The sequence below is a fragment of the Accipiter gentilis genome, chromosome 2 (genome assembly GCF_929443795.1).
Source record: "Accipiter gentilis chromosome 2, bAccGen1.1, whole genome shotgun sequence".
NCBI classification, from domain to species: domain Eukaryota; kingdom Metazoa; phylum Chordata; class Aves; order Accipitriformes; family Accipitridae; genus Astur; species Astur gentilis.
The window spans coordinates 51107004-51118305 of record NC_064881.1 but is presented as its reverse complement, the minus strand read 5'-3'; the positions used below and the strand labels follow the sequence as shown (position 1 = coordinate 51118305).

General features: G+C 55.2%; 1 protein-coding gene across 1 annotated transcript in view; it reads left to right on the top strand.

The window, feature by feature from the left end:
* The first annotated feature begins 970 nt into the window (after window positions 1-970).
* The window catches only part of PTP4A3 (protein tyrosine phosphatase 4A3), a 46207-nt gene continuing 35875 nt past the window's right edge, over window positions 971-11302 (top strand). The window contains exon 1 of the mRNA XM_049819854.1: window positions 971-1050. The gene's annotated coding sequence lies outside the window, so the exon portion shown is untranslated. The remainder of the gene's footprint in view (window positions 1051-11302) is intronic.

Below are 11302 nucleotides of genomic sequence, written 5' to 3'. Positions count from 1 at the left end.
CCGAGGAATCACCTCATCCCTCCATGCCTGTTTGTCACCACAACAAGCCCTATCCTACTACTCCTTTAACGACTGCGAAGCCCCTGACCGACTCTGCGGTGACTTCCGCTTAGAGTCCTCAATAAATCAGAAATAAATGAAACAAGACAACACGCGCTGACGTCAGGTGCCCTCTTCCCATTCCTTTGAATTTACGGGTGTTCTTTACACCACAGATCTAGGCAGGGGTTTATAGCCGGGAAGGTCGACAACCTCAGGCGAGGCCCTTGGCCGCAAAGCCTGAGCGACGTTAGCTCCTTGAATCGCGCCAGTCCCCGGGACGACGACGACGACGACGCGCCTCACACGTACCCACCGCCACGAACGGCGAGATGTTAAATACAATCTTTGAGGCGCTTCAGGAACCGGCGGCCTCCTCCCCGCGCCCAGTCTGGCCCTGACGGGGCTCCACCTGGCCTGTGCTGCCTGTGAGGAAGGGGGGACCCCGCTGTGCTGCCTGCCCCTGCCTCCTGGCGTTCCTCTTTGTCTTCCTCATCTTCCTCCTCCTCGTCTTCTTCACCTTTTTCCTCCTCTTCTTCTTCTTTCTTCCCCGCCTCCTCCTCCTCCTGTCACACTCTCCCCATCCCCTGCCCGCTCACCTCACGCCCCGCGCCCCACCCCTCCCCCCTCCCCTGGCCCCGCCCACCCCCCCCACAAACCCCTCCCCTCTCCCCCCCTCTCTTTAACCACGCCCCTTCCCCTAGCCCCCGCCCCCTTTCGCCATCCCTTCCCCTCTCTCCCCTCCCTTCCCCGCTGGGCAGCTTCCTCCCCATTGGCTTCCCCCCGGGGCGCCACGTGACGCCGCCGGAGCGCGGGGGCGGAGCCTGGCGGGGGCGGGGCCGGGGCCGGGACCGGGGCGGGCGGGCGGGCGGGGGGGGGGGGAACGCGGGGCCGGCGGCGGCGGCTGCATGTGCGGACGCGGGGCGGCCAACGGGGCTGGGCGGGCGGCGTGGAGCGGAGCCGAGCGGCAGCGGAACGGAGCGGGGCGGCACGGCCGGAGCCGGCGAGCAGGTCGGTTGCGTGGGACGGGGACGGGGACGGGGACGGGGGGGGCAGGGAGGCGGCGGCACGTGTGGCTGCCCGCGTAACAATGCGGCCGGGGCGGCGAGGGGGGGGGGGGGACGGGACACGAGCGTGTGCTGCCGTCTCGCGTGGGGGAAGGCGGGCGTGAGGAGATCGCGATCCACACACACACACCCCCCCCCCCGCCGAACCCCGACACCCGCCCCCCGGCGAGGGGGGAGGGAGATGGCGGCGTGCAGGGGAGGCCCCACGCGGGGCGATCGCGGTGGGTGGGTGGGGGGAAGAATCGCGATCGCGGCGGGGGTGGGCGCCGCGCGATGCGACGTTCCCGGAAGAGCGGGAGGGGGGGTGGGGGGAGGAGGGGGCCGTGCGTGGGGCTACACGGTGCGATGAGCTGCGAGGAGGGGGGGGACACGCGGGTGGGGGGGATACACACCCCACCCGTGAGCGTGGTGCAATAATGCCGGTAGCAGTAAGGTTGGGGGGGGGTATATCCACGCAGAGCCTCGCAGGGTGCTGTAATCCCGGTAACGGCATTGCCCCCCCAGCCACCCTGGTAGCAGCGTGGGGGGGGGGGGGGGGGGGTCACGCAGGATGTTGCAGCATGCAATAACCCCCGTGGGGAGGCCGTGTGCGGTGTCACACGCTGCGGTCAGCCCACGCACACCCCCCTCCCCACCCCCCCCACACCCACGCACATACACATCGGGGGGGGGGGGGGGGGGATCATGCACGGAGCTGCACGCCGTGACCGGGGGCAGCTCCCACTGGTGACCCACCGGGGCGCACGCCTCGCCCTGGGTGGGATGCGGGACACGAATGGATGGTCACGAAGGCTTTCAGGGCTTCCCGAGGGGGCCTCAGCCACCCTCCGGAGACCGAGCGGCGAGGGTTCGGTATTCCGAGGGGCCCACGGGGGGGGGGAAGCGGATACTCCGTGCTGTCCGGTCTTGCCATCCCAGTGGACGTTTCCCACCTCTCGGCAAGGAAACCGGGCGTCGAATACGCACCGCCGCGGCGGTTGCGGCAGCCACGGCCTCTCCCGGGCCGTATTGGAGCGGTGTTTTCATTAGGCTAACGAGCCTTTCGCTGGCCTGGCCGTGGCTTGGAGGGTTTGGGAGGCTGGTGGGCCCCGTTGCACGAGCAGGTGGGTCGGGTAGCAGGAGGACACCCCATGCGACGCCTTTCTCCGCCGTAGGTAAGGTGGATTTTGCGGGCGACCGGAGTTACTAATCCAAGCAATTAGCTGGAATCTGGCAAGTTTGCGCTGCTGCCAATTTGCAGTTAATTCGGTTACGGCTTCGTCTTTCTGCTCAAAGGAGCTGAAACGTAAATGGGGTGACTGAGCGCCTGGAACCGCTGGGTTGGTTTTACATGGATCCTTCTCGCTGAAGGAGAATCGGGAAGAAAACAGGGCCTTAGTGAAGTCGTGTATTTATTGATGGCAGCTGCAAAAGAGTAGTGTGGATAAGCGGAGCTGGTGACTTGTTCGTATACCAAATATCCTGAACTTCCCTCTCCTGTTGTGAACTGGATGTAATGCCACTGTTACAATGATGGCTAATTTTTCGGTCATATCGATGCTAATGGCGTATGTTGAAAAAGCTGCAGGTGGATTTAAAGCTGGGGGTTTTGTACACCCGCCAATATTCTGCACCACTACTTGTATACATCCAGGAACTTAGTAGTGTGTTGTCACTAGGCTTCAGAGTTAACCATCCAGGTGCCGGCTAGCAGGGGATGTTGCAGCACAGTCCCCAACACAGCCGCTTTTTGGGGACGTCAGATGCTAGTAGCGGCCGCCAAATTTGACACGTGGGCAAGTGAAGGAAGAGACTTTTAACCTTTGGTAAGTGCTCCAACCTGAAATTCATTCCTTTGGGAAAGCGATACTTCTGTTAACTTTCACGAGGCTGAAAATAGTCGCGTTACCGGAGCCCCATGAGCCTTCACCCCGTTGGCTCTGCTTACGGAGAGGGCTGCTTGCAGAAGCAAAAAGCTTTCGTTACAGCTATTTTAGTTTTATTTTTATGTGTGTCTTGATAGCTCAAAAATCACTCGCCGGCTTCCAGTCAAGGCGGTCCCCGATGAGAAGCAGCCACTGGGATCGGCCTCTTAAGTGCATTTCTTTGATTTGACAGCAGAAGTGCCCGTAGAAACGTCAAAAAACCCCCGGCATTTAGGCACGTCTCCAGCTTAATCATCCCCTGCAAGCGATGGAAATCAGTGGCTTGAAAGCCAACAGCACTTGATATTAAAATAGCAAACAGTAAACATTGGCTCCTATCAATAACTTTAATTATGGTTTGGGTTTTGTCTTAAATAAGCGCACGTTGCCATAGGGAAATAAAAGTTTAGCATCCAGACGTGCTCAGCGGGGTGGTAGCGTCTTTGGACGTGACGTAACGTGCTTTTATAGCATAAATTAAAATAAAATAGGGTTTTAGCAGCATAGCGTGCTGTTGTGTAAGAAAATTGCAAACTTTTGGGCTGAGACTGCGTGGTTTCTGGGCATCGTGTGCCGCGGCGTGTTGGCGGATGGCGGATGGCGTTCCCGGGCGGCTTCGGACGGGGAGAGCGAGTTTTACCACTCCGGAGCTGAACCCCGCTGGGGTTTTTCAACCATAAAACAAAGTGCAGAGGAGGCTTTGTGTGTGCCACTGATAACCAAACTGAAAGCAAAAATAAACACCCACGAAAGTGGGTTTTTTTTGGTCATTGACAGAAAAGGAAAGTGCCGGTCCCGTGTTTGCTGCGCCCTGAACCTGGAAAATATGGATTGCGGCACCTGGCAGGGGTGTACACAGCTCGCCCGCAAATTTCACATCTTTTCTTTTTTCCCTCTGATTTTATCCAAAATTAAGGGAGGGAAGCAGCACCCATCAGCCCGTTAAATGTTCATTTTTGCCATGTTACGCCACTTTGTGAACACGAGACGCCACCAGATTCCTGTGGCAAGGAGCCCTTAAAATTTCAACAGCTCTACCTATAAATATAGTCGCCGTGAAAGGCAATCCGGCTTTAAAAAAAAAAACAACAACCCAACACACGCTCTTTTTTTAGTCCCACTGTATCTGCCTGACTTCAGTGCAACGCAGCGCATCTCCGTCCGGGCGGTGAAGGCGAGGCAGCGCAGAGCGTTAATTCTCTTAATTCCTCTTGCTAATTTATGGGAAGAATGGGTGTGAGCAGGGAAAAAAAAGAAAAAAAAATGCATTTTTGTTGTCCTGAAGATTTTTAGGGGGGGTGGGACGGTGAGGCTGGCTCTGCGCAGCCACGCAGCTTTTGCAGAGGGACCTTCGTGGATCACTTGGTCCCGACGGGTCCCCGGGAGCTGCTGCACCACGTGGCGATGCAGGACGGGAGAAGACGGAACCTGCAGCATCCCTTGGGTGCGAAGGAACGTCCCGAGTGAAAATTAAAGCAAAAAAAAAAAAAAAAAAAAAAATCAAATAAATAAAGAAAAAAGCCAGCTGCCACCTCGCCCCGGAGGTGTCTGGGCTTACCGGGCTGCTCTCTGATGCAACCTCGACTGCCCGGGGAATTTGGGGGTTGGTTTTGGGTTTTGGGCATGCCCAGGGTTGCCCAGGGACAGGCTGGCCCCGAGGAGCAGGTACGGAACGTTCTTCTGGGCGCTCCTCCATGCTGATGGGACCCCCGCGATGCAGTGGGGTACCGGCCGCTGCGCGCATCCCAGGGGGAGAAGACACCGCTGCCTGCAGGGCTGGGATTTAGGTGGAAAAACCTAAAAAGGAGGGTGGGTTTGCAGCTTAGCGATGCTTTTCAGCGTGCTGGTGCACGGCAAAAATCCGCTTTTGAGGTCGGAGAGGCTTCGGTGGGAAGCCCTGGGTCACCTCGCAGCGCAAAAAATACTGCTGGGGGGTTTGGGCTGGGGGGTTTCGGCTGGAAAAGGGGCGAGAGCGGGGCGGGAGATGTCGAGGCAGCGAACTGCTGCGTGTGCAATTCGGCGAAGTGCTGAGCCTGGGCTGCGCGGGAGCTGCAGACAGGCTCCTCACGTGACCGTCTGAATTTCAGATGATTGCTGGACCACTTTGCCAACAGCCTCTCGCGGCTCATCAGCTGCAATATCGCTTCTTTTTTTCCCCCTTTTTTTTTTCCTCCCCTTTCCCTTTTTTCTTCTCCACCCTGCCTGATTTCCAAGCCAAAGCAGGAGGGATGAATACGACACGGAGGGTGGCTGCAGCTGCGCAGGGTCTGTATCCAAATGGTTTCCTGGAAGGCAAGTTTTTTTTTTGTTGGGTTTTTTTTTTTTTTAATCTTAAAAATATTTTTACTGTGAGTCTCTCGTATCTAGGCTGTTTGGATGTCAGGTTTAGTTTCCCATGACAATGAGCGATTAGAGGAGAGGGGGAAAGGAGGGGCTGAATGCTTTTTTTACGTGCAGATCTCTGCAGCGGTATCGTAGCTGATCGATGGTAAATGTGTTCCCTCTCATCTCTGCGATAGTTCTCGGAGATTTCCTCTTTTACGTCACTGCAGTTAATAAGATGTTTAACTTGAGACCTGGGGGCGATGTGGCGTGTTATCGTGTTGCAAGGAAGGGGGGGGGGGGGGATGACAAGTTCCCGCATAGACTTGTGCTGGGGAAGATCGTATCGATGCAAGATTTCAGGCTGGGGAGAACAGCTGGGTTTGGAGTCAAACCGTTGCCTTTCACCCTTAATGAACCTGGCCTGGCTGCATCTAATTTTTTAATTTTATGATGACAATGACTATTTTCCCTTTTGATACTGAGAGAAGCAACTCAATCCTCTATATCTGCTGCATTGCTGGAGTCAAGGGTGCGCCCCTTGATTTTTTTTAAGCAGATTGTACCTGCCTCGCTGGACTTTGACTTTTTTTTTTTTTTTCCCTTTCCCCCCCCCCCCCCCCCTTTTTTTTTTTCATCCCCTGAAGCATTGCACAAGACCACTTGATGGCTTTTTTGTGGTAAGGTTGGGGTGACAACGCAGGTGCGGTGCCTGCGGAGCCAAAGCCCTCGCCAGGAAGGTTGTTGACAGTGTGTTTTGAGTCCCGTGCATGTCACCGGTTGATTATAGAGTTAATAAAGCATTGCCGTCGTACGCGCCTTGACCAGAAATAGTGTCCCTCCCTGCCACAGTTTGCAAGGCCAGCTTGTCAAGAGCGGGCGAGTTGGTCAATAAACGCTCCGAGCGGCACCCTTGGGAGTTTTGCACCGAAATGGAAATGCCTGTGTCCTTCAGCCCTTCCCTCCTTGCCAAGTTGTTTTCTTCCCCGCCTCCTTCTCCAACCTGCCACTCAAACCCTCTTCTTTTTTGCTGTGTTTTTCCACAAGTGTCTGTCGAGCATGACAGCAGGGAGAAGAAAGCTGGCGCGGGGCCACGGGCAACGCGGGGGGCTGATGCCTATCAACCCAACCCCTGCCTGTGGTTTTGGGGGGCCTCCTTTGCTCCCCGGGTGACTCGGTGACTGCCGCACGGGCTCGGGTGGGTTCGCATCCAGCAGCAGTTGGGCACGGGGCTGCCTCGACCTGCCACCAGATCCATCCCACCTGCCCGCATCTTCCAGGGCTCCCACCTCATCTCGGTCAGAAATCCCAGCCGGGGTGACCAAGGTGTCCCCATGTAGGTGTGGAGTGGAGAAGGGCTCCATAACTTTCTCAGGGCAACAGGGTGGGCAGGGGGGGTACGGAGGTTTTCCAAGAGGAACAACCATAGTTCCAGTGGTGGCATCTTCCAATCTTCAAGCAGGACCTGTCGCTCGCAGTCCTGCCGGCGCTCAGCTGCAGCCTTCCATCGGTGATTTTGCTCAATAACCACCACCCCCCTTTTTTTTTTCTTAAGAACGAAACGTGCCACCAGCACGGTGGGACGTTGGCTTGGTTTTTTTGGAGGATCGCAGCTTCTCTGCTCTGCTCTTGCATCAGGAAAGAAGCGACGCGGTTGGGTGCAATTTTCAGCCCTCATGGGAACAAGGGTCTTAAATAACCCCGCCGCATCCGAGCTAAGCAAGCTCACACCCTCGTTGCTGGGTGTGGGAGTTAATTTTTCTTGCTTCTGCCGTGCACAACAACCCTCTCCGTGCTGCTCCTGCAACCCCGGGGTGAGGGGAAATTCGGGTGCAACCCTGGGTGGTGGCGGCTCGGCACATGTTCCCAAGTTGGGCAACCGCCCGGGGCCCCCTTCATGCGAACGGGGTCAGCAGCTGGGAAATTGCAGAGCAAAGGGCCTCCCTGGTAATTCCCAGCTGCCGTTAAAGCAGCTTTAAAATAAATTCCCTCAAAGAGCAATTCCAAGTATTTGAGGGTTTGAACTTTTCCGGGGAAGGGTTTGGGAGCTGCCGGCTACCGCATTGCACCCTGGCACGCTGGGGGAATTGCCTTGGTTGTCCCAGCTTCTAGAAAACACTTTTTTAATGTATATATTATGCTTATTTACTAGCTGCGTTTGCAACACGATGGTCAGAAACGGAGCACCGCTCAAAGCAAAGCTTGCGTTAAACTGGGAAGACGGGTTGCTGAGCGGGGTCCTGGGCTGTAGGCAATGCCCGGGCTTGGCAACCGTCACCGTGCCGTCCCATCGTACCTGGCCGCCAGCGCTTACCCAGGGGTGCAGCCCGACCGGGTGCCCCTCGCCGCACATTCCTCGGCTGGCTTTGCTTGGTAACGTGGGCACAACAGAAAACAAACTTTGCAGCGAGCTTTGCTCTCCCAGAGCCCCTGAAGCTTGCTTTTAAAAAAAAAAAAACAAAAAAAACACAAAAAACCAAAATACTTTGGAGCAATGTGGTCTTTTTTTTTTTTTTCCTTCTTTTTTTTTTTTTTCTCATGCTCATGAAAATTCTCATACCAAACCAGTAACCTCCGCTGCCCCTGGTTCATTATTTTTTAAGGTGGCATTAGGGGACATTGCAGAGAAGGCTTGCCCCAGTTCCTGCATCCCCTCCTCTCCTTCACCCCATCAGTGGCAAATTACAGCTTTGTGCTTGCTTGTGTGGCAGGCAGAAAACCAGGGGGTTTGGTCAACAAACAGGAAAATTCATCTCGTTCCTACTTCCACACCCTGAAAGGCTCTGGGTGTCCCTGTCCTGGTGCTCCCCGGGGTGATGGGGTGATGCATCCCCGGGGGTCCAACCTGCTGCTCACGGGGATGTCCCCATGAGGTTGGGTACCCCAAGGTGGGGACAGCCAGGCTTTTCCCTGCAGGGACGGTGCTGGGCTCCTGCCAAAGTCCCCTCTCTGGGGCCCTGCCACCAGTGCAAGCCCAGCCAGGCTGAAGGCTGGTGATTAAACCGATGATCCAGGTCACCTCCTGCCCCTCTCCGTATCCTGAACAATAGGGATGCTGATAGCAGGGCCGCATCCAGGCAGGGATCTTGCGCTTCTGCGTGCACGTTCAAAGGCGTTGGGGCTGAACTGAGCCGGTTTGGGGGTAAAACCACCCTAAAAACCCCATTGCAGCGGGGATTTCCTCCCCGTGCACCCTTCATTGCCGTGGCTCAGCCACTCCCTGCTCAAAGCAATTTTGTTTGCGGGCTGTCCTTTGCTCTGGCAGCTTCTTAATGAACTTTCTATCACGTATGTGATTTTTTTATAATTTTTTTTTTCTGCGTGCACACGGCGGAGCCGTCTCCTGAGGTGGGAGAACACCTATCTGGCTTCTTAAGGACAGGTAGGGAAACGTGCAAATTGCACAGGGAGGTTTGCCGTGGATGGGACAGCAGTGGGTGCAGACTCAGCCCAAAGTCGCATCCACTGGACCACACACTTAGTTCTCCCTCTTTTTTTTTTTTTTTTTTTTTTTCCTCCAAAACTAATCCCTCCAGCCCCTTAGGCTTTTTTGTTGTTGTTGTTGCTCTTCTCTGAATTCCTTCTAATTTGCAGGCTCGCTGCCAGCATACAACGCGCTATAAAAAGGGGACTTGTTCTTCAAGCTTCCCTCCGGTACACAGCATTTGCACAAATAGCAACACGCTTGACAAGTAGGTCTGATTCCCCCTGCTAGTACTGAAATACTCGTAGGGTGCTTAGGGAGTAGAACCACTGTCTTAAGACAAGCCAAGCCGAGTTTCACGGAGGGCCCTGAGCCCAAATCCCAGCCGGCATTTAAACTCCTGTCAGCTGGAAAAACAGAGCTGTGCCTTTTTTATTTTTCTCCCCGTGCAGCTTCCCTCTCTCCAAGAGCAAATGGATGCGGTTTCCATCCCTCCGTACCCTACCAGCGCAGGTACAGCTGCCGGGCAGGATGCGGGCTGAGATGGAAGACCCACATCCCATCAAAGCCAGCCTCAGCGCCACCACTGATTTTTGGCTGGTCTGGAGGCCGGTGTGTCCCCCCCCGCCGTTACAGGCGGCCGCGATGCAAACCCCCTGCCGGCTTCCTTCTTAAAACTAATGAGCCGTTTGACCCTGGCAAGTCCTCCGGGAAAGCCGCTGCCGGAGCCTTGCTGCTCGCACGGATACAAACTGCTCTCGTTTCCAGCTTAAATTTATTTGTGGATGACTCGTACCCATTTGGCCTTGTTCTTGTACCCACACTGGCTTTTAGCTCCAATGGCTCATTTCCCTGCTCTGGTATTTATCCTCTGGTGAGCTGTCCCAAGCGCCGTGGGTCTGCCAACCTAAATAAGTCCAGTGCTCCTGGTTGAGAAGGGATGGAGGAGGAATACAGGCATCGAGGTTTCCCCATCTCTGCGGTGGAGACAGCCCCAGCGACTCGCGTGTGCAGCTCATCATCCCACTGACGGAAGAAATGCCTCTCGACATCCTCACCACGGATGGTCCCAGCCTGCAGAAGGACACCCCGACCGTCCTCCCTGCTGACGAAGGCTCTCTGATTCAAAGCCCTCATCTGATATCATTAGCATGCTCGTCTTTTGCAATGCAAAAGCCATTTCGGTGGAGGATGAGATTTTTTTTTTTTTTTCCTAACTCAGCCTTCAGTCATACCCTTCCCTCTCCTTTCAGTTGGCGACCTTAGGTAGCGGCACGACCGCTCGTGCTCCCGGTTGTGCTAATCTCGTGCTAATCTCAGCCCTGCTCTTCTGAAGCAGAAGTTTCCTGTGCACGGCTGTGCCAGGCACTTTGCTCACAGGCTGAAGCGGATTTACAACACTGCAGTTCATCAGAGCAAAATTCGCACGCGGCTCCTTACCGCCGGTCCCCCCTTTGGGTGTGTTGGACCATCCAGGATGCAATACATTTTGATTAAAACCCTACCAAGGGGGCTTGAGGCTTTGTGCACGAGACCTTGCAAAACTCTGCGCTCAGGGTGATGGCTGGGAGCCTGCTCAGATCTAGGAAGAGTTGCGAGGTGTTTGCTTTCCCCGCAGGAGTGGTAACTTCTCACCTTGGCATCTCATTTCCCCGACCGGTACTTTTCCCTGCCACATCTTTGCCATGGGTTTTCCTTGCACGTTGTTGCCTTTTTGCGCTTTCTTTGGAAGCTCTGTGCTTATTCCTGGTGATGCTGAGACGCTGGTTTGCCCGTCCCAATTTGGACCCCTGCCTTCTCCTTGGCAGGCAGAGCTCAGCTGGTACCTTTGATGGAAAGAAAGATGCTCCAGGTGCCATCATTCACCAGCTCCTTACTTTGTCCAAGTTTTCCTTTAGTTAAGAACCTATTTCTGTTTATTTTTTTTTCGTCCTGCCTAATCTAAACTGCATCACTGTGTGTCCATTTGAGTCAGGATTTTATATTCCCCTACAGTGTCCTTCCATCGTGCCGCGCCCTCATTAAACGACGTGTAAATTGGCATCATTGAGGAGGAGCTGGGCCCTGCGGTTTATTAGCAGGATTATTCTCATCTCCCACAGTTTCCAGCAAAGCTGCTCGGCTGGTATAACACAATTCTCCCTAATGCTCATCGGGAGAGCGATGCTAATCCAGCGCTGAGGATTGGCGTCAGATTCCTGGGAGGAAACCAGCAGACCCCATCGCATCTTTCCATCTTAAGTGATTTTTGACCCTGAGCTTCTCTTCTCCGGGCCATGGTCATTTAGTAAATCACGTCGGGCATTAACTCTCCACCCTGAATCTTTTCTGAGCAGCCCGTGGGCTCCTTCAAAGCCGCAGCTGCGGCGCGGGAGTGCGTTGCATCCTGTGCTCATCGGTGGTATCGCTGGTTTTGCTTTCTGCATGGTGTTTTCTCGCCACCTAAATCAGCATCCACAGCTACCAGCACTTATGGTGGGTGCAGCTGGGCATTTTCTCCCTGCAGACGATCTCCCTTGTTCCTCTCTCCCCGTTTATTTGATTTC